Source organism: Artibeus jamaicensis, unplaced genomic scaffold, assembly GCF_021234435.1.
Source record: "Artibeus jamaicensis isolate MK-2021 breed Jamaican fruit bat unplaced genomic scaffold, CSHL_Jam_final scaffold_1964, whole genome shotgun sequence".
Classification (NCBI taxonomy): domain Eukaryota; kingdom Metazoa; phylum Chordata; class Mammalia; order Chiroptera; family Phyllostomidae; genus Artibeus; species Artibeus jamaicensis.
The window spans coordinates 35,038,764-35,063,119 of NW_026522030.1; the positions used below are offsets into that span (position 1 = coordinate 35,038,764).

Below are 24,356 nucleotides of genomic sequence, written 5' to 3' on the forward strand. Positions count from 1 at the left end.
TGAACTCAGATTCATTCAGATTCTATTTTCCTTTTTTTTCTCCTGGCAAGTAGTTTAGCAGGGTCTCCATTTCTCCTGGGTTCTAATACAAGCTCTGTTATTTCATAGGTTCATGTATCTGAACATGTTAATAAATCCTTCTTTACTTCAGTAATCCTTCTCAGTATAACGAAGACTTCTCACAGTATTTATCTCAGTGGTTAGTTAAAAGAATCATTTAATATGTGTACAGCACTTAATATTTGGCATGCAATAATTAGTTGAAAAAGGCAATAGCTTCAGTTTATAGAAAAGAAATGTTATACTCATAGGGATGAATAGGGGACAGGGTGCTTAGTGGAGAAGGTGATATTTAAAATGAATTATAAAGCATATATGGGAAGATATGCTAAGCAGAGAAGAACATTTGAAAAGGTAGAGAGGTTTAAAAATAGCTTTTCATGGTTAGGAAATAAAGTGAGGTAGAAGGTGAACCTGCAATTATGTACTTAAGTATGTTTCTAGTGGCTTGGTCCAGTGGATTCAGCCACTTATATATTTCTCACTGTCCTTGCATCTTTATTCAGAATTGCCATCCTCTGGATCTGGTCCCCATTAAATTGTTCCTGGGCTATTTTTTATACTAAAAAAAGTTAAGATTACATTCACAGCCAGTATGAAACACAACATTTAAATGGCTTAACTAAATAGGGTTTATATTTCTTACACGACAAGATATCTCAAGGTAAGTGGCTGCATCCATTGGTTCAGCAGCTCTGTGACAGTTCGAATGATATTTCTACCACCCTTTGCTCCTTTCCCTTTGGCTGCTACATGGCTGCTGCAGCTGTATCCATCACATCCACATCAGAACAATAAGAAAAGGGTAAGAGCATGTCAGCCACATTTGCACTATTTTATTATTCAAGGAACCACACGTTTCCCAGAAACCAACAACAGAAATGTGCCTAAGTCTCGTTACTATCACAGAAGATGAGAAAGTATTTGGGTTGCCATGCATTCACTGCAAAGGAAAGAAGGCCTAGCCCTGGCTGTGAGTTTCAGTGGACTGAGTGCTGGCCTAAGAACCAAAATATTATCTGTTTGATTCCCAGTCAGGGTACATGCCTGGGTTCAGGTCAGGTCCCCAGTAGTGGGTGCACGAGAGGCAACCACACATTGATGTTTCTCTCCCTCTCTTTCTTCCTTCCCCTCTCTCTAAAAGTAAATAAATAAAATCTTTAAAATCAAAAGAAGGCTTAATTAGTAAGACAAGGAGGTAGACTAGATATTGGGAGTACAATGAACATTATCTGCCACACATTGTGTCTAGTGGTCTTGTCTCTAGTCTCTCCCCCAAGGCATGCTTGTCTCTGACAGTCTAATCAGCTTTAGGTAGATGAATCTGATCGTATTATTTTACTAACCTTCAGTCAGCAGGCAGAGTACATTGCATGTCATTCAGTAGCATCTGTGACTGACTTATTTGCCTTTTCAGTGTTATCTGTTGCTATTCTACTCCCTTATGTTTTGTAACATATCTGCTTCAATTCTCTCTCCCTTCTTTTAGTCACTGTGCACCTAGGATTTTGTCTGGAAATAGCAGATGCTCAATATAGTTGTGTGGTGTGAATGAAAGATTTCCTCACACACCCAAAGTTTTACCCTGCTTCTATACTTTAGTTTCTACTGTTCTCTTTGCCTGGTATGCCGTTACACTTTACATTCAATTTAATCCACAGGGTATATGATTCTATGAAACCTCATCTTGCTTGCTCTTTTTTCCCTTTTTTGTCTGTTGCAGTGGATACTGTGGTGTCTTGCCAAGATCTGCACTTCAGGATTAATGCACACATCTTGACAATTGTTGAGAATTTCTGCTACTGATAGCTCTCAAACCCTGAAATTTTTGCCTTTAGTTTCAAAAAATCCCCTAGTTGAGACATCCTTTTTTCCTGGGGTGTCCTGTAGTATGATTGGCTGGTGCATGGAAAGAGAAGCCCTGCTGTGTTGGCTCAATTTGGAATGAAGGCTCGTTCTAGCTCCATTGTTCCCCAGAGGATCAACTGAGACTTTGGTGGAAAGAGCATCTGTAGTGTGGATCAAGTTCCTATTCTGCCCCAATCTGCTTTCCCTATTTCCTAACAAAGGTCTGTTCTGATTGTGATCAATAAAACTTCAATGGAGAAATTTTCATTCAGAACAAATTTCCAGGGAATCCAATCAAAAACAACTCTATTGGTATTTTGACAATCTGCCTATAGTCTTTTGGACAATGCTGGCCATGTAGGGATATTTAGCACCTTCAAAAACAGACTGTCTCCTGCAGTCGGCTCTGCCATGCAAGTCTGAACGGCCTCCATGCCAGAAGGATTATTTGTCTTGCATTCAAAGAGAGAAAGAAAGATTTTCTAGAGAAAGTACTATTAGGAAGACTTGTCACCTCCAAAAAACTAGATGTTTATTTTATGTTCTTCTTTTATGTTTTATATATGTTTATTAAGCATATTTTATTGATTATGATATTACAGTTGTCCCATTTTTCCCCCTTGCCCTCCTCATCCAGTACCCCCATTCCCTCCAGCAGTCCCCCCCTTATTTCATGTCCATGGATTGTACATATGAGTTCTGTGGCTTCTCCATTTCCTATGTTATTTTCAACATACCCTATTTTGTACCTACCAATTATGCTTCTTATTCCCTGTACCTTTTCCCCCATTCTCCTCCTTCCCTCTCCCCATGGATAACCCTCCACGTGATCTCCATTTCTGTGATTCTGTTCCTGTTCTGGTTATTTGCTTTATTTGTTTTTGTTTTTTTAGGTTCTATCTCTTGATAGTTGTGAATTTGTTGACATTTTACTGTTCATAGTTTTGATCCTCTTCTTTTTCTTAGATAAGACCCTTTAACATTTCATATGATAAAGATTTGATGATGATTAACTACTTTAGTTTTACCTTGTCTGGGAAGCACTTTATCTGCCTTTCAATTCAAAATTGTCAAAATGATCATTAAACACAAATGTCTTTATCAGTACAGATGACTTACATTAATTTTAATGTTGACTTTCCTTCTGATCATACCCAAATACATCCATTCTCACCACAGAAATAAATGTCTACCTATATATACACACAACAGTGTTCTTGACAGTGAGTAGGAAATCTCCAAGAAGTCTCAAATATAGGCCACCTACATTGGTCCATTCTCAAAAAAGCAGCTTAAACCTTTTTGCTTTGTATGCATATAGAATAAAGTCAATTTACTATCCATTTTTATAGATGAAATAGAGTTTGGTACAAGAGCTAAAGACAACCATAGGTGGATAAAACATAGCAGGTGTTGGCTACCTATGTTTCTTTGCCCCACCAAGATTACCGTGACTCCTAACAGGGAACTCCAAGGCCAGGTAATGACTGTGGCTCATGAAGTGAGTTAAAGTTGGTTACTGTGTTAGACAATAGAATATCAATAGCAAAACCTGTGTATAAATTTTGGCTCCCCCAAAACTCAACTACTAATAGCCTACCGTTGACAGCCTTACTATAACACAAACAATTGATTAATATGTATTTTATATATATTTTATACTATGTCCTTACAATAAAGTGAGCTAGAGAAAAGAAAATGTTATCAAGAAAAACATAAGGAGAAGAAAATATATTTGTAGTATTTATTTAATAAGTGAACCCACCCACCATGACTCATATGGCTCAGCTGGTTGGAGTTGTCCTGCAAAGAGAAACATCACTGGTTTGATTTCTGGTCAGGGCACGTGCTTAGGTTGAAGGTTCGATCCCAGGTTGGGTATGTATGAAAGGCAAGTGATAGATGTTCTTCTCTCCCATTGATGTTTCCCTTTCATTCTTTCTCCCTCCTTTCTCCTCTCTCTAAAAAATAAATAAATAAATAAAATTAAAAAAATTTTTCATGGATCCACTCAGTTCAAATTCATATTGTTTAAGGGACAACTATATATGCCAAATGCCTGATTCATAGTAGACATTCAATTAGTGATCGTTGCCATTATTGTTATTATGAATATCGTTGCTGTTGCTGCTGTTACATCAAGAAGTGTAATATTGAAAGTCACATAATCAATTTGGTCAGTGTAGCCATTCAAAATAGATAATTCATGAAAAATTAAAGGGGAATTTTATTCCACAACACAAGAAATTTCTTTTCTTAAAAATGTAAAGTATTATCATATTGCTACATTTTTCTTTACTCGTAATGATTCAATCTGAAAGGAAGAACTTTTTCTTCTCTATCTCACTTAGGTATGATGAAATGTAAATTTTAATTTAGCAGCACCTACTTAATTTCTAAAAAATTCAATTTTCTGTTGCATAAATCATACCATTAATTTTGCCTTCAGATAGGTGACACTTGATCTGTGGCATAGTCTACAGTGTGCTATTTTTTTTTACTGAGACACAGGAATTTTTTCTCAAATACTGTGCAATATTTTTCATTCTGATAAATTCCACATTACTGGTATTAAAAACTACTACTGGATATTGCACACATTGAAAGTGAAGGGAACATTAGTGAGTTTTTCTTTAATTTCTCACACTTGTGTGCTCAGACTTGAAAAATCATAATCACATGTATAGGTTTGTGATGTGGTTTTATTAGCTTATTATATTTTATGTCTAATATATGGGACCATGGCAAAGAAATAAAATCAATCCGCTAGTATTATCAAAACAATATTTAATAAGAAGCCGTTACACATGATAAACTTAGAATTAAATATTCAGAATTCCAAACTACTGATTTTTTAAATATGGTAAGCACTCATACAATTTATAAATGTGACTCTCTCATTAATTTAGGATTTTGATTAACCTTTTATATACATATCAATTAATTATTTTAAAATAAAATACATTTCATTCTAAAATTGCATTGGACATAAATAGCATTTTCCAATATGAGACTAGTGCTGCTCTAAAGTTTTGAGTGAATCAATGTGTACATTAACAGAATGAAGAGATAAAAATACAAGAATATCTCAACAGATGTACAAGAAGCATTTGACAACATTCAATACTTTTCATGATAAATACACTCAACAAACTAGAAACAGGAAAAAAACCTGCCTCAACATAATAAAATCCATGTTTAGAAAGCCCATAGCTAACATCATGCTCAATGGTGGAAGACTGGAAGCTTTTCCTCTAAGATCGGGAATAACACAATGATACCTACTTTTGCCATTTGTATTCCATGTAATACTTTAAGTTCTAGCCAGAGCTATTAGGCAAGAAAAAAATAAAAGGCACCCAAATTAGAAAGGAAAATGTCATAAATGACATAATCTTATATTTAGGAAACCTGCCCAACTCTATTTTAAAAAATAGATCTAATCAATGTATTTAGTAAAGGTGCAGAATACAAATCAACACACAAAAATCAGTTGTGTTTCTAAACATTAAAAATGAAAAATCTGAAAAAGTAATTAAGAAAACAATTTTATTAAAACAATATTATCTAAAAGAATAAGATACTTAGAAATAAACTTAACCAAGGAAGTGAAATCCTTGTACACTGAAAACTATAAAACATTGCTGAAGGAAATTAAATAAGACAAAAGTAAATGAAAAGACATCCCATGTTTATGAATCAAAATTCCAATGGCTGTTTTTGCAGAAAAAGAAAAAATGCATCCGAAAATTCATACAGAATTATCACGAGACCTGAATGACCACAACAATCTTGAAAAAGAACAAAGCTATAGTTCTCACACTTTCTAATTTCAAGATTTACTATGAAACTATAGTAATCAAAGGTCAGACACATAGACCATTAGAATAGAACAGATAGTCAAATGATCAAATGGTATTGGCACCATGTCAAAAAATTACTTGACCATATATGTGACCATAACAATTAAAAGTTTTGTGCATCAAAGCACACTATCAACAGTGATGAGGCAACCCACAAAATGGGAGAAAATATTTGCACATCATGTGTCTGACAAAGAATTAATGTCTAGAAGATATAAGGAATTCCTGCAACTCAACAACAATAATATCTTAAGAGAAAAATATGGGCAAAGGACTTAAAGATATAAAGTTATAATTTCCAAACATATAAATGTGACCAAAACCCATGTGAAAGACACTCAACATCACTAATCAACAAGGATTTGCAAATCATACCACAACGAGCTATCACTTCACACACATGAGAATGGCTATTATAAAACCAAAACAAAATGAAACAAAAATCCCGGGAAATGACAGGTGTGCCAAGGTTGAGGAGAAATTGGAAACTTTTTGTGCTGTTGATGGGAAAGGAATTTTAAATGGTGCCAGCAGCTATGGAAAACAGCACAGCAGTTTTTAAAAAAATTAAACATTTAATGACCATATGGTTCTAAAAGACACTCTCTTTAACCAAACTTTAATTAGGCTTATCTGAGCCCTCCTGACTAGGCCTTGTCCTGGGTCCTGTCTTCAGTTGGCCTAGTCCGGTCATGGAAAGAATCCTGCCACGTCAGCTTAGAGAGAATGTCTTACCCTTGACATCTGACCAAATTCCTAATCCCTCACACTTGATAACTGACCTTCAGAATTCTGTTAAGTCTGCCTTCAGAATTCTGTTGTCATGTTTAGCATGAATTCCTCTATCCTTTATGTCTCTTGTTAGCAATTTTCTACTCACTAAACCCTTTATTCAGCTGATTGGTGGTAAATTCCCAGCTTCTCTTGCCCCGTCTCTCTCCCCTGTTGTGATAGTCTTGACGTCTATCACAATATCCCTAAATAAAGTCTTTCTTACTGGTTACAAGTGTCAGAATGTTTTCTTCAACATGATCTCAAAATTCACTTTTAGGTATATAACCCAAAATAATCAATGGACTCAAACATACATTTGCACACCCATGTGCAAAGTGGCATTATTCACTACAACCAAAAGGTGAAAGCAACCCAAGAGGCCATTGATGGATGAATGGATAAACAAAATATGGTTTGTACATACAATAAAATATTATTTAACTTTAAAAAGAAGGAAATGGTGACATAAGCTGTGACATGAATAAACCTTGAGGGCATTATCCTAAGTGAAATAAGTCAGTAATAGAAGAAAAAATATTGTCTAATTCCACTTATATGAGATACCAAGAGTAGTCAAATTCACAGAGACAAAAAGGAGAATGGTAGTTCTTAGGGCTTGGGTGTGGGAAAGAATGGGAAGTTGCTGTTTAGTACTTAATATCACTGAACTCTACACTTACATATGGTAAAAATGCTAACTTCTATAATATACATACTTGCCACAATAAAAAGGTGTGACTGAAAAAAATAAAACAACAAGAAACAAAAACAAGAAAATAGAGAAGAAAAGGAGAAGGAAAAGGAAAAAGGGGAAAACAAGAAACGGAAGGGGGGGAAAGAAAAAAAAAAAAAAATTAAAAAAAAAAAAAATACCATTCAACTTGCTTTAATAAAGATACACTTTTAAATTATTAAAAAAAAAAGGTGTGACTGAAATTCTCAAGTGAAAAACTATCATTCTCAATACATTATGTCTTTATTTTGTCAGTAACATCATGACATGGTTCCAACTTATTTAGTATGTACTCCTCATTCAGTTGATGCCATGGTATAAATTTAAAAAATGAACATGGTCAAAATTGTCTTTCAAGCATCACCTTGTGTTGATTAACTTTTTTAGTTTAATTCTTTATTTGTGTATCACTTCTAAATATTTCAGAGATAAGTGAGCTGGAGTTTATTTTTACCCTTTATTATAATATTATAATGTTTGAATATTTGACCTTTTCTTAACTAGAGACAAAAGCCACTCTTTCTTTATAAAAATAATATCAAAGAGAGTACTTGACCCTAGGAGTAATTGCTATACTATATTAATAGATCTGGATTTGACTTGAGATTACAGTGAATCCATTATAAGGGCTGAAAACAAACTCAAGAAGGTATCTAGTTTATGTGTTCTATGAAGGACCCACCCATTCCAGGAAGATGACCCTTTATTATTTCCTTCGCTTTTCTAAGACTCTCAGTGGAGTCTATTCTATTTCTTAATAATACTATTTCTGTTCAAAATGCCCTTGTTGAACAATATGCTCTTTATAAAATCCATTCCCTCTTATTCTTCCTATTTAGGAAATAATGTAGTCTGTTTCTATAATGCATGTTTCAATAAAAGAAATGTGCTCATCTCTATTAGGGGATTGTGCTATTTTAAAGAGGAAGTCAGGTTTATTTAATCTGTGAGTTCCCTTGGTATGTGAATGTGTTGAACTCAGCAGGGGCAAACTTTCTGTCAAAGAGCATCATTACCAACAGATGAAGAACCAAGAGGGCAACCTTAAATTCGGAGATAGACTTTGATGGCTAATTTAGTGGCTATGCTTCCCAAACATTTAGCTATTTGGTGAAACTAAAAATGTAGATAGAAAAATTCCAAAAATATTTCTTTCTGTGGTATAAAAACTAAAAAGTGGTTGATTAAGAATTTTATATCCCAGATCATTTGAAACTGGTCTTCTTTTAAAAAATAAAGACTATCCTTAATTAATGTCCCAGTGAAAAAATCCTGAGCTGAGAGTACAAGGATGCAAAGGGTGCAAAAGGTGGACTTCCAAGGGCAACGTAAGGTGTTGAGATTTTGTTGGGGTTCTAATGGCTTTTATTAGTGCTCTGATTGCAAATAAGAGAGCCTTAGAGTGGTCTGCTTCTAACCCTGGTCTTTCCAATTGCCCTGTTGGTTTCCCTTTCTGCAGAAATGCAGGTATTGCTGGAATAGATATAGTGTGTTATTGCAGCATCATCTAGAATGCAAAATTTTTTAAGGATTATTTACAGCTTTATACAAATGATCTCATTTAACCCTTAATACAAGATTTTTTAGTTCCTTATAATTACACCCATTTTTGAGAATATTTCTCTGGGGTTCAATGGTATTTTTGCAAGTATATACAAGGAAGCCCCCTAAGTCCTTCAAGCAGTTACTGTCATTCTCTTTCTCTCAGCTTTTACAAGCAAGTTGCAGACATGCTTGAGGCCCCTTTACCTCTAAATATTCCAGAGTGTATTTCGTGTAAACAAAGACAGTCTCTTACATAAGTACAGTACAATTAACGTCAGGAAGTCAACATTGATACGATATTTTCTTACTCACATTGCCAGATAATTTTCTTTATAGCAAAAGAAATGCATTACATTTAGTTGTCTAGAATTGTCACACAGTTTTCCATCATCTTTGTGATTTTTAACATTAAAAAGATTATAGGCTCATTATTAGACTGTCATTAAATATAAATTCATGTGATGTTTCTTCATGATCATGTTCAGATTATGTATTTCTGCCAGAGCGTTCCTGGTGGTTCCTATCTCTATCACAGTCACACAGCTCGTTAACCTGGGGGCCTGCACGTAAGCCTGAGTGAGGACTCAAAGGCCACGCCCTCAACATCCTTGTGTAACATCATGAATAATTACGGAACTAACAAAAGTCCACAATTTCTAATAATTATCACTGAAGATTTACTCCAACCTCTGCCACATAATGGATTAGGAGCAGGGAAACCAAATGATATAGCAGTATAGACCTATTATAGAAAATACATGCTCATTTTCTATTGCATGGAAAATATGATCCAAAAAGTTAATAGAAAATTTTAGAAGTTTGAAAGTTAGAAAACTATAAAAAATTTAACTATAGAAAAATTTAAAGTTTAATAGAAAACTTTATCAAAGATGTATTTTGTGTGTCTTAGACTATCAGTTTTATGATTCCTTACTTTACTTGCTTTTTTGGTGCCTGTCTTGTTTTCTTGCCCTAAAAATGTGTTACACATTCTGAAAGGGTCAGTTCGATTCTACAATACTTCAATTTACATTGGTGTATTTCCAAAGAACATAATTTAAACATTACAATCAAACTCCCCTGCATTGGAAAAATCCAATCCCTAAAAGCTTGCATAAAGGTGGTAATTTCTATGTAACATCTGACTCTTCTAATTATTTCAAAATGCAACCAATTATCAAAATAAATTTTAAAATAGTTTCATGAATCAATATCAATAAATAAGCTTCCATATTTTCAAAACTCTACACATCAGGCTAATTTTTCTAATGCCATTATTATGATGTAAATTGAAACTTAAGGCAATAATTAATACTTTGAATTATCATTGATATTTTGTCCATGAGTATGCTTAAAGTCAGTTCTACAAATTGAAACTTACATTTATTCTGGTTGTTTTTATTTAAAAATTTTAGTTTCTATACTCTTTCAAAATCACACTTGATCTTGACTGGTAAAATTAAAAAGCCTCTGAAACAAGCATAGCTTCTTAGTGTGCATTGGAATTGCATATACAAGAATAAATACATTTAAAAATATTTAAATCTATAAGAATTATACCATATCTCAAATATCACCATTCACTCTCAACATGAAGGTTCTGGAAAATTCTATAGCCCATTGAGAAAAATTAGGGACTATTTGATTTAATGTTTTTCAAAGATGTGGGTTTAGTTCAATAGTAGGTCTTGACCAGTAAACCTGTTGTTTTAGTTTGTGCGGTAAGACATCTGAATGCATGGCTCTTTTGTGTACTCTGTGGAAAAGGAAAATAGTTTGCTTCACTGTGACATAATCAAAGAAAGCTTGAAATCCACTACTTTAATCTGTATTCAATTCTAACTTACTCTTCACTGTTATATTCTGCAGATAACTAAGGTGATGCGTTTTGTTCATTGTTTTTTTTCCCTGCCCACCCTAGATGTTTCTAGGGCCTTTTTCACAGCCTTTATTCACCCTCCCCCCGTGATACAAACTTTTCATCAAGGAATAGTACCTCCCCCTTCGCCCCCAGCTTTCTCATAAAATTAAGGCAGTTTCAGCCTGCATGCCAGAGTGTCCTTTATTTCAGCTGGTAGAGTTTTCTTCCTTTTATTGGTAGTGATCATAAGTCCCTTCCCACCTGATGAAATTTGCCTAAACAAAATTTCTGTTTGTCTAATCTGTTCATTATTATATACTGAGTGCCTAGCATATAATATGAACTCTGTAAATATTTGTTAAATAAATAAATGAATATTACAAGCCTACTGACAAGCATGACTCTACCTTTCATTATAAAATGGCCATCCTAAAATATCCCTCTCAAGCAAATTGTTTAATCTGATTCTGTAATGACTAAAAGCCTCCTCCCCAGAGATTGTACAATTAAGGGATGAGGGAGTTAGAAGAATCTCTTCTTGAATGAGACTACAGTAGGGCTGGCTAGAAATTAAATCCAGTCAGCAAAAATGTTTTGGTTGGTTCACACATTTTAATCAATGTCCTACATTTAGGCATTAGAAATTCTCACATAAAACCTCAGCTTGTCTTGAAAGATCAAAATGTCTAGCAATATCAGGACTATGGTTGGGAGGAGCTGGATGGCTGATTTACTTGGACGGGTCCTGTGTGTAAATTTTTCTCTTTGTTTGTCTCCGCTACCAGATGTGAGTTCCCCAGATACATCATATTGTGTGTGTGTGTGTGTGTGTTGGGGGGGTCAGGACTCAATTGATATATGTGAGACAAGTGCATAAATTATAAATGGGCCCCACTGCTTATGGTTACCTGTGAAGATGGCTTAAAGAACTATAAAGTCCGGTCCTCTGTTCTTCTCCCCACTGCTGTTAGAGTTTTTCCCACAGGAATCATATCTAAGCTCACATTTCAGCTATCATCTCCACCATAAAGCATAAAGCCGAATTTGCAAGCCTGGCCCGTTGCCTGGATTCTAATCAGAAATCTCTAACCGTCCCTCAACAACTCAGCCTGTGTCAAGAACTTACTCTGTTATCTAGCCAAAACACACTTTCCAACTGACTGCCCAATATTTTTAATACCCCCATTACCCTTCCATGCATATAACCTTGAAGCCTCAGCAATTTTAGAGCCCTCTTTATCCCTCACCAGCCACATTCAGTGAGTTATTAAGTGTAGTTTATTCATTCTTCAATATATTAAATGTCTCCATTTTACTGTTCTGCTGCTATTCAAGGTCAAGTTTTATCATCATGATAAACACTTAATTGCCCTCCTTGCCTCAAGCTTTTCAATATAAATTTATTTATAATATCAACAAATGTCTATCAAATGCTCACCACTGTCTTAGAAGTTAGAAAGAACAGCAGTGAACAAAAGTGATAGAGTCACTACCCTTATGAAAATGTCAGGTAGTAATAAATTATATGAAGGGAAGCAGAGTAGGAGAATAGGAAATGGGGAATTAAAGAACTATATTTAAAAAATCATTGTAATTCTTTTCACATTTTTATTTATATTCAATTAAAGAAAATTTATTACATATAGTTTCCCAGAATGAACTTCCTGAAATATTTCACATTATGGCATTTCTACACTCAAACATATTCAACAAATCATTCACCTATAAAACAAGTGGAATATGAACCAAAGTACTTAGTTCAGTTTGGATAATCTGGCCCCAAGTATTCCTTTTTACCTTTAGTCTATAAACACAAAATTCTAGAAATACGGTTAACTTTCTGGCCTTACGCTTTTCTACTTTATGGGCCCATTGCCATTATGTACACATCTCTCTGAAGCACCCAACCCTTCAGATCTCAGGACAAAAGCCCTTCTCCTTTCTCCCTGCTCTAGGTCATCCAGCATGACGCAGCATCTACCACCTCGTAATTAACTATCTCCTTGTGGTCATATTTTATCTTCCCATACGGATGGCATACTTTTGAAAGGAGACTGTCTTATATCACATTGCACTCTTCCTAGTACCTTATGAAATGGTTGGCACAGAAACATGTGTGAAATAAGGGCTGACCAATCAGTTACCTGAGTTGACCACAACCAGTCTCTGCGGTTCTCCCTGGGCACATGGCCGCATCATCTGCTCTTTTCTCTTGGTGACATTAAGCCCATACCTGAAACACAGTCATGACCTGAATATTCCACTGGAATGTGTATTTTATTTTTCCCCTGAAAACAGTGTGCCACTGTAATCCAAATAGATCTTAATACCATTTTCTGCCTAGGATGCCATACTGTTTTATCAGGAAGCTAGCTTTGCACACTTGCCACAAGGGGGAGCAGCGGCTCTGTTTGAGAAACTAGAAGGACCACATTTTTCATTCCCTTACAGCTGCCACCCTAATGGTTTTCTGTCCCCCATGTTTATTCCCATGAAGTCTTCTATTTTCATTTTTTTCTTTTACATGTATTTCTCACAACTGAAGGGAAACTTCTTCACTTTAAAAAGGAAATTTTGTCATAGTTTCCTTAATTCTATTCCTCTAGACACTAATAGTTTAATTTGTACGTAGATTCTTAATTCCCTATTTTTAAGGAAGTGGATATCTAATGTGGAACCAGTCTTTGAAAAGTACTTATTATTGGATAAAACGATTCAAGGGAAAACCAGAAAACAGCTTCCAGTCAATATCTGACATGGATGGCAGGTAACAGATATTTTTGTCTCTCAGTTTATTGAGAGAAAATAGATATTTAATGTTTGCCAAATACGAAAAGTTTTTAACTAAAACTGGGTGTTATGATACTAGACACATAAAATTATAGGTATGTATGTATGTATAAATATAAAATAGAGCTAGCAGGAATATTAGAAATAATCTGGACCAAAGTCTTCCAGTTAACTGATAAGGTTATCAAATCACAGAGAGGTCAAATGATAAGTTGATCTAGTTCAAGACTTCAATGAGATCCAAGGCTCTTTTCTTGAAATTCTATCATCTTTCTTGTAATCATAATGTGAAACCGGGAGCTAAAATAATTTTTTCACAAATCTGACAATATTATGCTAAAGATTATTAAAACAATTTTGCTTAGAGTTGTGAATACTCTGCAACACCTTCTATTTACACAATACTGAGGGTTACACTGCAGTTCTTGAAGTTGTCCAAGTAGATTTATCTGTGCTGAGTTGGAGCCTCAGACAAAATGAAGTACATGTATAATAGTAATAACAATAATAATATATAGTAAAATTTCTATTTATATCAAGAAAATCATATGTATAAATTCATGGATAAAGTTCTGTAATTATGCAGTTGAAATTGTTAACCGTGATAGTATGGGAAGAGAGGGAGAAAAGAGCAGGTAAAATATTATCCAAGTAGGCTTTCACTTTATTCTGCATTTTTCCATAATATCTGAGTTTTTGCAACAAACATGCCTAATTTTTAAATTGATGGTCATATAAAAGGCAAAAATTTAAACTATAAAAGGAAACACTACATTAACTATGGGAAAAATATTTTTATGTAAGGACATTGAACTTAATTTTTAAAAAAAAACAAAGACATCTATTATTTTCCCACTAAGAATACGTCTGTCAGTGATTAACCAGCATTATAATAAGACCTCAAAATTTAGTCCTAATGCTGACTCTGTATTAAATTATGGCTAACAAAGAATGGACTTGTTTTACAGGAATGATTAAAATTTTTCATGAGCTACTTCCTAATACATCAGCTACATTAAATCTACTCTTAACCACAGTGAATGTCTTGAAGAGCTGAAGACATCTGGGTTTTAATACTGCTCAAAGCTCAAGCTCAGAAGTTTTTTACCCTCTACGAATACTGGGTCCATGAAAATGGCCAAGTTCTGAGAAGCTACTTCTAGGCAGTCCTCTGTCAATTTCTTACTAGTGTCTCCTTATATAAACTAATCACTTGTTAGCCAGAGAACATTTATTCATGTTCCATGGACATGGGGAGAAGGTGGGGTTGGGGGGAGGTGTGAAAAAAATCTGGAAATGTAATGGCATAAACAATAAAAAATTCATTATATTATTAAATTTTAAATTTAGCTTCACAGTTCTCCTTTTCTAAAATTAGAACATAACCAAGTAATTCTGAATGCTTTATAGGTTTTTTGTGTCCTTTATATAGTTTTGATATTTTCCTCTAAGGAGAACATTGATTCCCTCCCTTCCCCAACTCCTCACATTACTATAAAGGATTTCTCTGACTTAGAACAACATTAGACAAACACTTCTAGTCCCTCTCTCTACTGGGAGGGGTAACCCATTTCTCCCTTGGATGAAGGAGTAACCTATCTCATTGGTGAACTAGGTGGCAATCTGGTGTCCATCAGTGTCAGGTTTCTCTATTGAATGTGATGACTGATGCTGAAGTCCTTGTCCGTAAATGGCCCTACCCTTTGCCTATTGCTCTTTTCCCTTCATCATAGTTGGCCCCTAAGTGAAACATGCTTTCCTTCTCTAGCTCTTCTGTGTCCATTTGGTAGGGGCCTGTGAGGGCTGTCTGCCATTCTCTAGTTTTTCCACCTTAGATTGCGAGATCGAATCCCAGTGAGAAGAGGCCATTCACACGTAAACACAAGCAATGGCTGTGTTTGAATCATGGGCTATTGGTAACTACCCTGCCTGGTTTCAGAAGCTGTAACCCCACCCCCTCATGGCTAAGGCTGAATGAGCAACCTTGGGACCATAAGCCACAAAGGAGACAAAGCTTATCTTCCTGGCAGAGGCACCACCTCTGCCCCCTTTCACTTCACCCTGCTTGGCTTCAGGTGGATGACTATTTAGCCAATGACAGATAAGACTCCTCAAGGGAGGGATGACCTAAGACAGGCATGGTTTAGAAGGGGTCATCTGGGAATTATTTAAGGGACTATAGAAGAGGGGTGATGGACCCTCACCCCTTGGCTTTGACATAACCAGAGTTCTTGTTCTGTCTGTAAGAAGTTTCCTAATCATTTGGCTGCCTTACTTCCCCTGCCTGGCAAAAGCCAGAAACAAAGCAGGAGGCAGATGTGGTCCTGTACTGGAACGGAAGGTTCCCGGAGTGATCAGGCCTAAGAAAGAATGCATAAAATCCTGTAAAACCTGTTCTACTAAGAATGCCCTCAATTTAAATGTTAAGAGTCCAAGCATAAAATGAGTTCGTTTCTCAAAATTTTATGGCCCTTTGGCTATCTGACCCTGACTCAGAACAAGCCCTCATAGTTCCTTGTATATTACCTGTTGTTTGATCATTACTACCTGACAATAATTGATAAGATTTATGTATACGCCCTGTGTTATTGTGCAAATTAAACTCAATAAAAGCCCATTGAGGAACAGGCTCAAGGCCCTTCTCTTCTGAGAGATTGTGATGTAGACTCTGGCCAGCAGTGTCTGCGGCATTGTGGGTGAGACAAGTCAAATTCACAGGGACTACCAAAGTCCTGTAAAGAAAAAGGGATGGCACAGCCACTCTCTCAAGGGGAGAGCACCTCGACACTTGCCTTGACAAGCTTTTATTGGCTTTCTAATAGCACACAGCAAAGAAGGTTCTCGTTCATTATGCTTGGGTTTGCTTTAGGTGATTACTTTTACAGATAACAAAGGAAAGAATGTTACTGATTACTTCCTACAGATTAACAAGGAAAAAATGTTGCAAATGCAAGAGAACACTAAGAGTAATTGGTCTGGTTACATTCTGTCCTTGGGAGAATTAGCACAGACTTCAGGAAGTTACTTTAAAGATATGCAGTAAGCATTTGCAGCTTCGATTCAGGGTGAGGAAGTTTTAGTAAAAGCAAGCCTCAAAGCAGCCTAGTTATAATGCAGGCCTGGTTTCCCACAGGAAAGCTGATTCATGGGTTTAGCTTCCTGTGTGCCTACTTGCACCTATCAGCTTTCCAATAGGTCTGGGCTACATTTGCCATTCCACACAGATAAGTTCCGTATAGATTGGCCACCTTTCCTTCCCAAGCAGAACATGTCTTGGTAAACTAAGTGGCCAGGGGGGGTGGCTAAGCAGGTGGAGCTCCCCAAAAGTAGGCTACAGTTTGCCAGTCCCTGTCCTGGCAATATGCAAAAATAACATTCTACATATTGTAACCCTATTTACCTCTCTACTCTCTTAGGCAGAATATTCCCATTGCCACAGCCATTCCAACGACACTTACTTCATGCTTTTATACTTACAATATTCTTTCCCACCATGGGACATTCACAAATATCCTTCCTTAGGCCTAGTTATTCATCTAGTCAGCACTTAATCATTCTTCAGATTATAAGCCACTTACTCAAGGAAGCCTTGCCATTTAAGGCCTCCCTGCCTCAGCATAGTCTCTTGCAATTATCTGAGTAGTGTTAGTTTTCTCCACTTTTTTGTGACCTGTGCCTGTTTTCTCCAGTCCTCTCTTCCTAAAATGTGTCTAACAGTATTTCTCTCTGCCATTTCCCATATCAATCTCCCTTTTTCTGTGCACTTGGAAAATTTTCTGTTGTTTCTAACTTACCACTCTGTTCTTTGCACATGTCTATCTTTTCTGTTAAGTGTTCATCCAGCTTTCCTTTGGCCCCCAGTTGCTCATGTCACAGACTTGTCAAATGTCTCCAGCTGGAAACCTCCTGGAACACACCAGTGGTAGAAAGTAGTTGCTTTTATTGACTTGTTGCATGGAGGGAGACAGTACACTCTTGGAAACCATAAAGACATCTCAGAAGAAGGGTGTGTGAAAGGACTAGGGAGAGTTCAAAGAAGCAGGGCTTTTGCTCTGGATTGGTTGCTACTGTTAGGAAGTGAGAGTAATTCATTGTTTGGGCATCTTAATAATTATTTTCTAGGAAGTAGGGGAAAAAAAGGAATAAAGCTACACCTGTCATTGGTAAAATGGCACTGGTTATTCAAATTAGCCAGATTGTGGAGACAATTGTTTTTTTTAATCATTTGGACAATGCTCATTTTTTATCTGTTAAGACATGATTACAGAATGTTCTTGTTTCTGCCTTGATCCAAAAATGTCACAGGGCCTTGTCTGTTTTTGTCACTGTGTGAAATTGTTTATGTTCAAAAGGAGAACACAGTGGCCTGGCTGAGAGCAGCAAGCCAATTACTAGCAACAGCAAGGCCTCATGGTGGTGCCAGGTAGCTGTGGGTTTTCAGAAGCTGCTGTTCTTTTTCTGAGAGAGAGTGCTCGCAGGGAAGAGTGGGCGACCAGGAAGGGGGTCCACACACACAAAGGCTCCCTGTGCCCAGTTCTGGGCCTGCTTGTCTGTGTCCAGGCTGGCCGAACTTGGCCAGCATGTAATGGAATTTCAAGAATGAATACTTTTATTTATTATTTTTCATTTTGTCCTAGTTGAAAAGACACATTAACTTATGAAGTCGGATAAATAAAATTCCTCACTTATTGAAAAATGCATGTCATTCTTTGGTCTGTGCTCATCACAGATAAGAATTTGAAAGCTCAACAGCCTTCAAGAATGTCCCTCAAATATATCCTTGACAAAATCTCTTGAGTAATTTTGCCAAGATTATGTATGTTATCAACTGAGAAGACAATTGAATTCTGGACAAAAGCCAATCCACCAGCATTAATTATTGGCTGTAGCCATTGCCCCTGGGTATGCTATGTGACAAGAATCCATGAGAAGAAGCCAAGTGTAAAGTGCAGCCTGAGGGTTGTGAGAAGGAAGGGTCTCTGTCCTGTTGGCAGAGTTTGAAGTTGCATGTTAATATGAGATGGTTTGGTGATACAGCGTTGCCTAAGCTTGCCCTGGCAAATCGGAGCATAAAGCACCCGACTCATGCAAATCCCTTTGGAATCAGTGAAGCACAAGTTATGGAGGTTTCTGGAAGTCTCTGTTTTATACATACTTCCAGGAAACACAGTTTTGATGCTATCTGAGTCTATGCAAAGGCAGGGATTAGTCACCAGGCCAAAGCTGACTGGAGCAAGATGCTAAGCTATTGATTGGAACTACGACTTCTTGATTGGGACAAATGGTGTTAAATTTGAAGTGACTTTGTATGTTTCAAGTATCACATGCATATAATGAATTCATATTAATAGCATTACTATGTATAATATAATCACACCAAAACCTACAGGTGTGTAAATATTAGCATGTGAGCAATTATCTGGAAGAGAGAACATTGGAAGTAATTCTTGAGCAAAAAATAAATCACTACAAAAATAAAACTATTTAAGTTGAGACCTAAGGAATATACGGAATCCTGATTCTTCACACATGTTTTTCTCTAAGAATTATAAAATACCAAATTTAAAAATCTAGTAGTCAGCATTTCAATGAATAATGGTTCATTACTTAAGAATAATTAAAGAGGGATAATTAAAGAGGAAATAAAATCCCATGAAAACATCATGTTTAAAAAAAACAACTCTGAAATAGAAAAACTATTCAGTACATCAAATTTGAAATTTTGAGATAGGAAATCTAATGGCCAAGTTGGAAAATGTATTGGTGCTTTGATGTTTGAGAAGGAAGTGATTTCCAATATAGAAAAATCACGTTACCACATTCAAGCACAATACATGGACCAGGGTTTTAAGTGGTTTTGATGAGGATGAAAGTCTGAGAAGAGGGAGCATAAAAGGAAGAGACATAAATGGTGGTAAAAAGGTTAGCACAATTTAAGCAATTAAAGTGATGGTAACTTTAATAGTGAAAATTGATTCATGTTAGGAGATGACCCATTGTCCAATGATATCTGTTTTTCTCTCATTCTCTCTTGGCTCTTGAATCCAAATCCAGTTGGACTGAGAGTAGAAAACATCACCACCTATTAACCCAGAAGCCTAGATTAGCCTAAATTAAGATTAGCCTAGAACAACATCTTAAACCTCCCTAGTGAAACAGAAACCTTCATGGAATGGCTGAATGAATACTGGGGAGCGGAAAGGTTCTTGAAGATATGAGGAAAGCAAATAAAAGTTATTTTGTGTTTCTAAGTGGCTAGAGTTTGTTCCATCAGGGCCCAACTCATTTTCTAAAATAGCTACATACTGGGCATTTACTATTATCTATTTCTATAAGGTTAGGGGCATTAGTCAATATTTAACTTCTCATTTTTATTTTATCTTACTTCAGAAATTGAAAGAGTCTCTGAGTTCAGGGCAAAAAGGTAGACTTAACTTAGTTCCTACACAAATAGCTCATGGTGAGAAATTAGGAATCCTCGGTTCTCGTCTGTGCCTGCCACAAAATATTCAGTGCAAACATCATTAAGTGTTTGAGCTCAAAAGTGCTTTGGTATGCTTACACGATATAAAAAGTTCCCAAAGTGAAAACACAAAACAAAACATAAGTGTATTTGAATACAGATAAATGATTCCCCCAAATCTAACAAGCCATTTGACTAACAAAATACCTGGCTCAAAAGCAGTTTAAAGAAATTAGAGCATGTTTTCTAGATATATCATTTCTTCTAAATATAGAATATATTGCAGTGTTCATAATAATTATGGAGAATTTCTATGTTAAATAAGATTTTATTATGCATAAAAGGATGTCCCAACAACATCCTCATAAACTCCATGTCCATTCACAAATAGTCTAAAGACAGAAGAACACTATGGGGTGTCTTCATAGACCGCATGAATGAAGCTGCTGTTAGAATTCTGATTTTTCTTGGTAAAACACAGGTTGTCTGCCTCAAAGAAACAGTGTTGCCAAACACTTATTCTTTAAAAACTAATTATCACAAGATTCCCTTCAACATCATTTGGGATAGTACAATATAAATTAATTAAACACCCAAATATTGGATATTCCTTTTGAAAATATATCCAAGATTAGATAAATGCAGACCTGAGCTTAATTATCTTTTTGTTTTTTAAAAAAAAGAGCATTGCAGATTTGTACCCATATTTTACTGTGTGTAATGCGCACCCATGGTTTTGGCCTAAACTTTCAGTAAAAAAAATCTTTTGTTTTACTTTTTTAATTCAGCTTTTAAAAAAATTTATACATAAGACATTTGTTTTTTGTATTGTAAAGGAATTTCATTATTTATGTTTGAACATATTGTGGTACAAGAAATTTTGGGTAACAAATAATTGCAAAACACAAAAACAGATACAAGTTATTTTAGGTACTACCCATGTATAATGTGTGTCCTTATTTTTCCCTCAAAAATTCGGGCAAAAAAATGTGCATTATACATGGCAAAATATAGTATTTTCTATTCTGTTCTACTCTATTCCATTTCTTTCCATTTCAGTCTATCACCCTGAAGAATTTATGAATTATCTGTTGGCCTCACTCAGTGAATTCCTTAACACTCCTGCAGTTGACAGTAATATGGCACATAATTTTGACTTTCAGCTCCAGAGTCCATTTAGATATTATTATAATTGATATATTTTGTCTGAGTTCTACCATGTTATATTATGTATATACATATTTCAATTTCAATCTCTGAAGTAAGATAAAATAAAAATGAGAAGTTAAATATTGACTAATGCCCCTAACCTTATAGAAATAGATAATAGTAAATGCCCAGTATGTAGCTATTTTAGAAAATGAGTTGGGCCCTGATGGAACAAACTCTAGCCACTTAGAAACACAAAATAACTTTTATTTGCTTTCCTCATATCTTCATGTATATATATGATCTGTTTTCTTTAACCATTTTTGACAATTCTTCAGATATTTTGGAAAGTCTGTATTTTCTAGTCTTCAAGTGTCAATTCAAATGTTACCTTCCAGAAAGGACACGTCTAACCTAGCTAAGACCCTCCATGACAGCATTCTCAACAGTTTCATTCCATTTTAAGTTTCTTCAGGGAAATATGTGTAAAATAATATCATATTACAAGTAGATTAGTACTACCTTAATATTTTGCTATGCTTTTGCTATTGTGTCTTAATTGTAATTCTAAACTTCTTTATTGCATTCAAACTCTTTTGAATGCAGAGATTTTTTAAGTCCATATGGTTCATGAAAGGGTGTTAAATTAATAGTCATAAAAATAGTAGCTCATGTTTACATAGCTCTTACTATGTGTTCTGCACTTTTCTTAGTGATTCTTTAAATCATTAACACATTTAGTTCTTACAACAGTAGTTACTACTATTGTTCTTATTCTATACATGAAAAGTTAAAGCTCAAATAAATACAGTATCTTTCTTGAGGTCACAGAGTGTGTAAACAGCAAAGCCAGAATTAGAACCAAGAGTTCTAATCTGGTCCAGAGTCAGTGCTTTCTATCACCATGCTCTACTGCTTACAGAGTGCTTATGAGAAATCAAACAATCTAATCATATATGTATATATATATATATATATATATGTGTGTGTGTGTGTGTCTGTGTGTATATATATATATATACATATATAATTTCATTACAGTATGATATGATTTGAGGTACATTTCTCCATGTGCTTCTACATCTAAGTTCTAGATTTACACTCTTGAATGAACCAAATGAGAACACAAACTGGGCATTAGTGAATCAGACAAGATGAATTAAGAAGTACATTTGCAAAAATATATAATTTCAGAGCCTATAATTTCTCCTGAGATAACACTACTCATTAACTAAGATCATATTTTAAATAATTTTTGAGAATCACAGCCAAGTTTTGTGCTTGTTGAATATTTGTATTTAAATGTTCTCTTCTATATGCAATGTATAGTGGATGTTAGGAAAAATATTTGTGAATTTAGAAGCATTCACGTGTTTAAATGTATACTTGCCAAAATAAACTTCTCAGACCAGGAATGACTATTTTATCATAAAAGAGATAATTATTCCTCTTGAGACATATTATTTTTAAACAAATATAAATTTCTTTTCTTTCCTACAGGGTATTAATTTCATATTTCAAAAGGAGAGAAAACAAGAGCTAAGTACAAATTTTAAGACAAATCCTGGAATTTTTTTTCATATTCTTGACTACAACTATATCATGAAACAAAAGTAATATTTTCTAAAGAAGAAACAAATGTTTAACAACAATAACTACAATTAGGAACTGCCGTTGAACCAGCATGCATGCGTAGTTCATCACTAAGAGCTATCTTTAGATCCCTTTGTTAGATAAGTCCATTCATGAGAGAAAATACATAATAGTCACCAGAATAGATACTGCATTAAGACTTACTGAATAATCACAAACAGATCTATTAGCAAGGCACTGGAATTTCATGAGGACATGAAGTACTACTTTTTAAAATTAAAAAAGACTAGTTTCTTACCCAAAGCGTATATACTATGTATAAAATACTATATATATTTCCTGCATAGAAATATATAATAATCACAGACTTTAAAAGAGAGATGTCAAAAACTGTCACAAGTGATTCAGAAGGACATTTTATTGTGATAAAAAGGTTGAGAAAGAGTTAAAAATCATTTAATGCTAAGAATGCCAAAGGATATATTTCCTTTGTGATTTTTATTTTCTCATGTCTTCTAGAATCAGCAGATATTCCATTTAAATCATCTAAAAATGTTACAAAATTCTATCAAAAATTTGGGAAATTTTTATTCATTGGAGAGGATTAGCAATTTAAATAGGAAACATATAACCTGAAAACCATAACTCTTGTAATTTCAAGGTTAGTAGTTTTTAGCATGAAATAGCAGTATTCAGTCCAGCACCTCAGTGAAATAAATAATAAGTTCATAGTGCCTCTATTAAAATGTGTCTATAAAATTCAAAAATGTTTCAAATCATGTCTCCAATGACACCAGAATACAGCACCGTTTCTACAATCTGCCACAACATAACACCAGTGAGGAGTGGCCAGAATTTCCCTGACCCACACAGACATTCACGTTTATTCAAAACTGACCCAAATAACATAATTTACCCACAGAAACAATTGCAGATATTCTAGAAGAAAGAATAATTCAAACAAAAGAGACCTGAGTTCTCGAAGACTAAAACCCCAAGTATTTTCCCTTTTAACTAAACTTACCTAAAATTTTTGAGTAGGTAGTAAAGATTCCCTCCTGGATCTAAATCCAATTACATATTTCCAGGCCCGCAATTGTTGCATTCCTTCATGTTTCCTCAAAAACAGATAGAATAAGTACATGCATTTGGAAAAATAGATATAAATCAATGCATAGATTGAGCATCATTACCCATGCTTGTCTTCTCGTCCTTGCCAGTCTTATGTCAGAGAAGAGGATGTTCTTCTGGGTCATTTTTTTTCTCCATCGGGAAATCAAGGCTTAAATTTCTTTAGCTCATGGTGGAGGAGGAACCCCAGCTAACAATTCTGAATAATTTCCTTAAAATTCCAGAACTTCTACTTGACCAGACTCATTACATAGAAAATAATAAATCCTTGTCTTCAACAAACTCCATTTCAAAGCAGTTGTTTTGGGGGGAAACAGATGAACAAACAAACAAAAATTACAGGCAGAACTGATGTTTGGGCAGAGAGGAAAAGAGATAATCTGAATTTAAATGGTACGTTTCCAAGAGCAAGAACACAGGCACGCCTTCTCATGCTCTTCCTGCTCCTCAGGCTGATACTGAGATGCGGATGGGACTCCTGCTTCCCAGTTAGTAGACTCTGGCCATGGAATTCTGTCCTCTGAATAAGGGTATGGGCTCCTAACC

General features: G+C 35.2%; 1 long non-coding RNA gene across 1 annotated transcript; it reads right to left on the reverse strand.

The window, feature by feature from the left end:
* Window positions 1-3,659: 3,659 nt before the first annotated feature.
* Window positions 3,660-23,791, reverse strand: LOC119045573 (uncharacterized). The gene is made up of 4 exons (XR_005081812.2): window positions 23,704-23,791; window positions 17,269-17,380; window positions 12,829-12,917; window positions 3,660-3,869 (listed from the first exon to the last, which is right to left on the reverse strand). It is a non-coding gene; the product is annotated as an uncharacterized LOC119045573 (long non-coding RNA).
* Window positions 23,792-24,356: the final 565 nt, after the last annotated feature.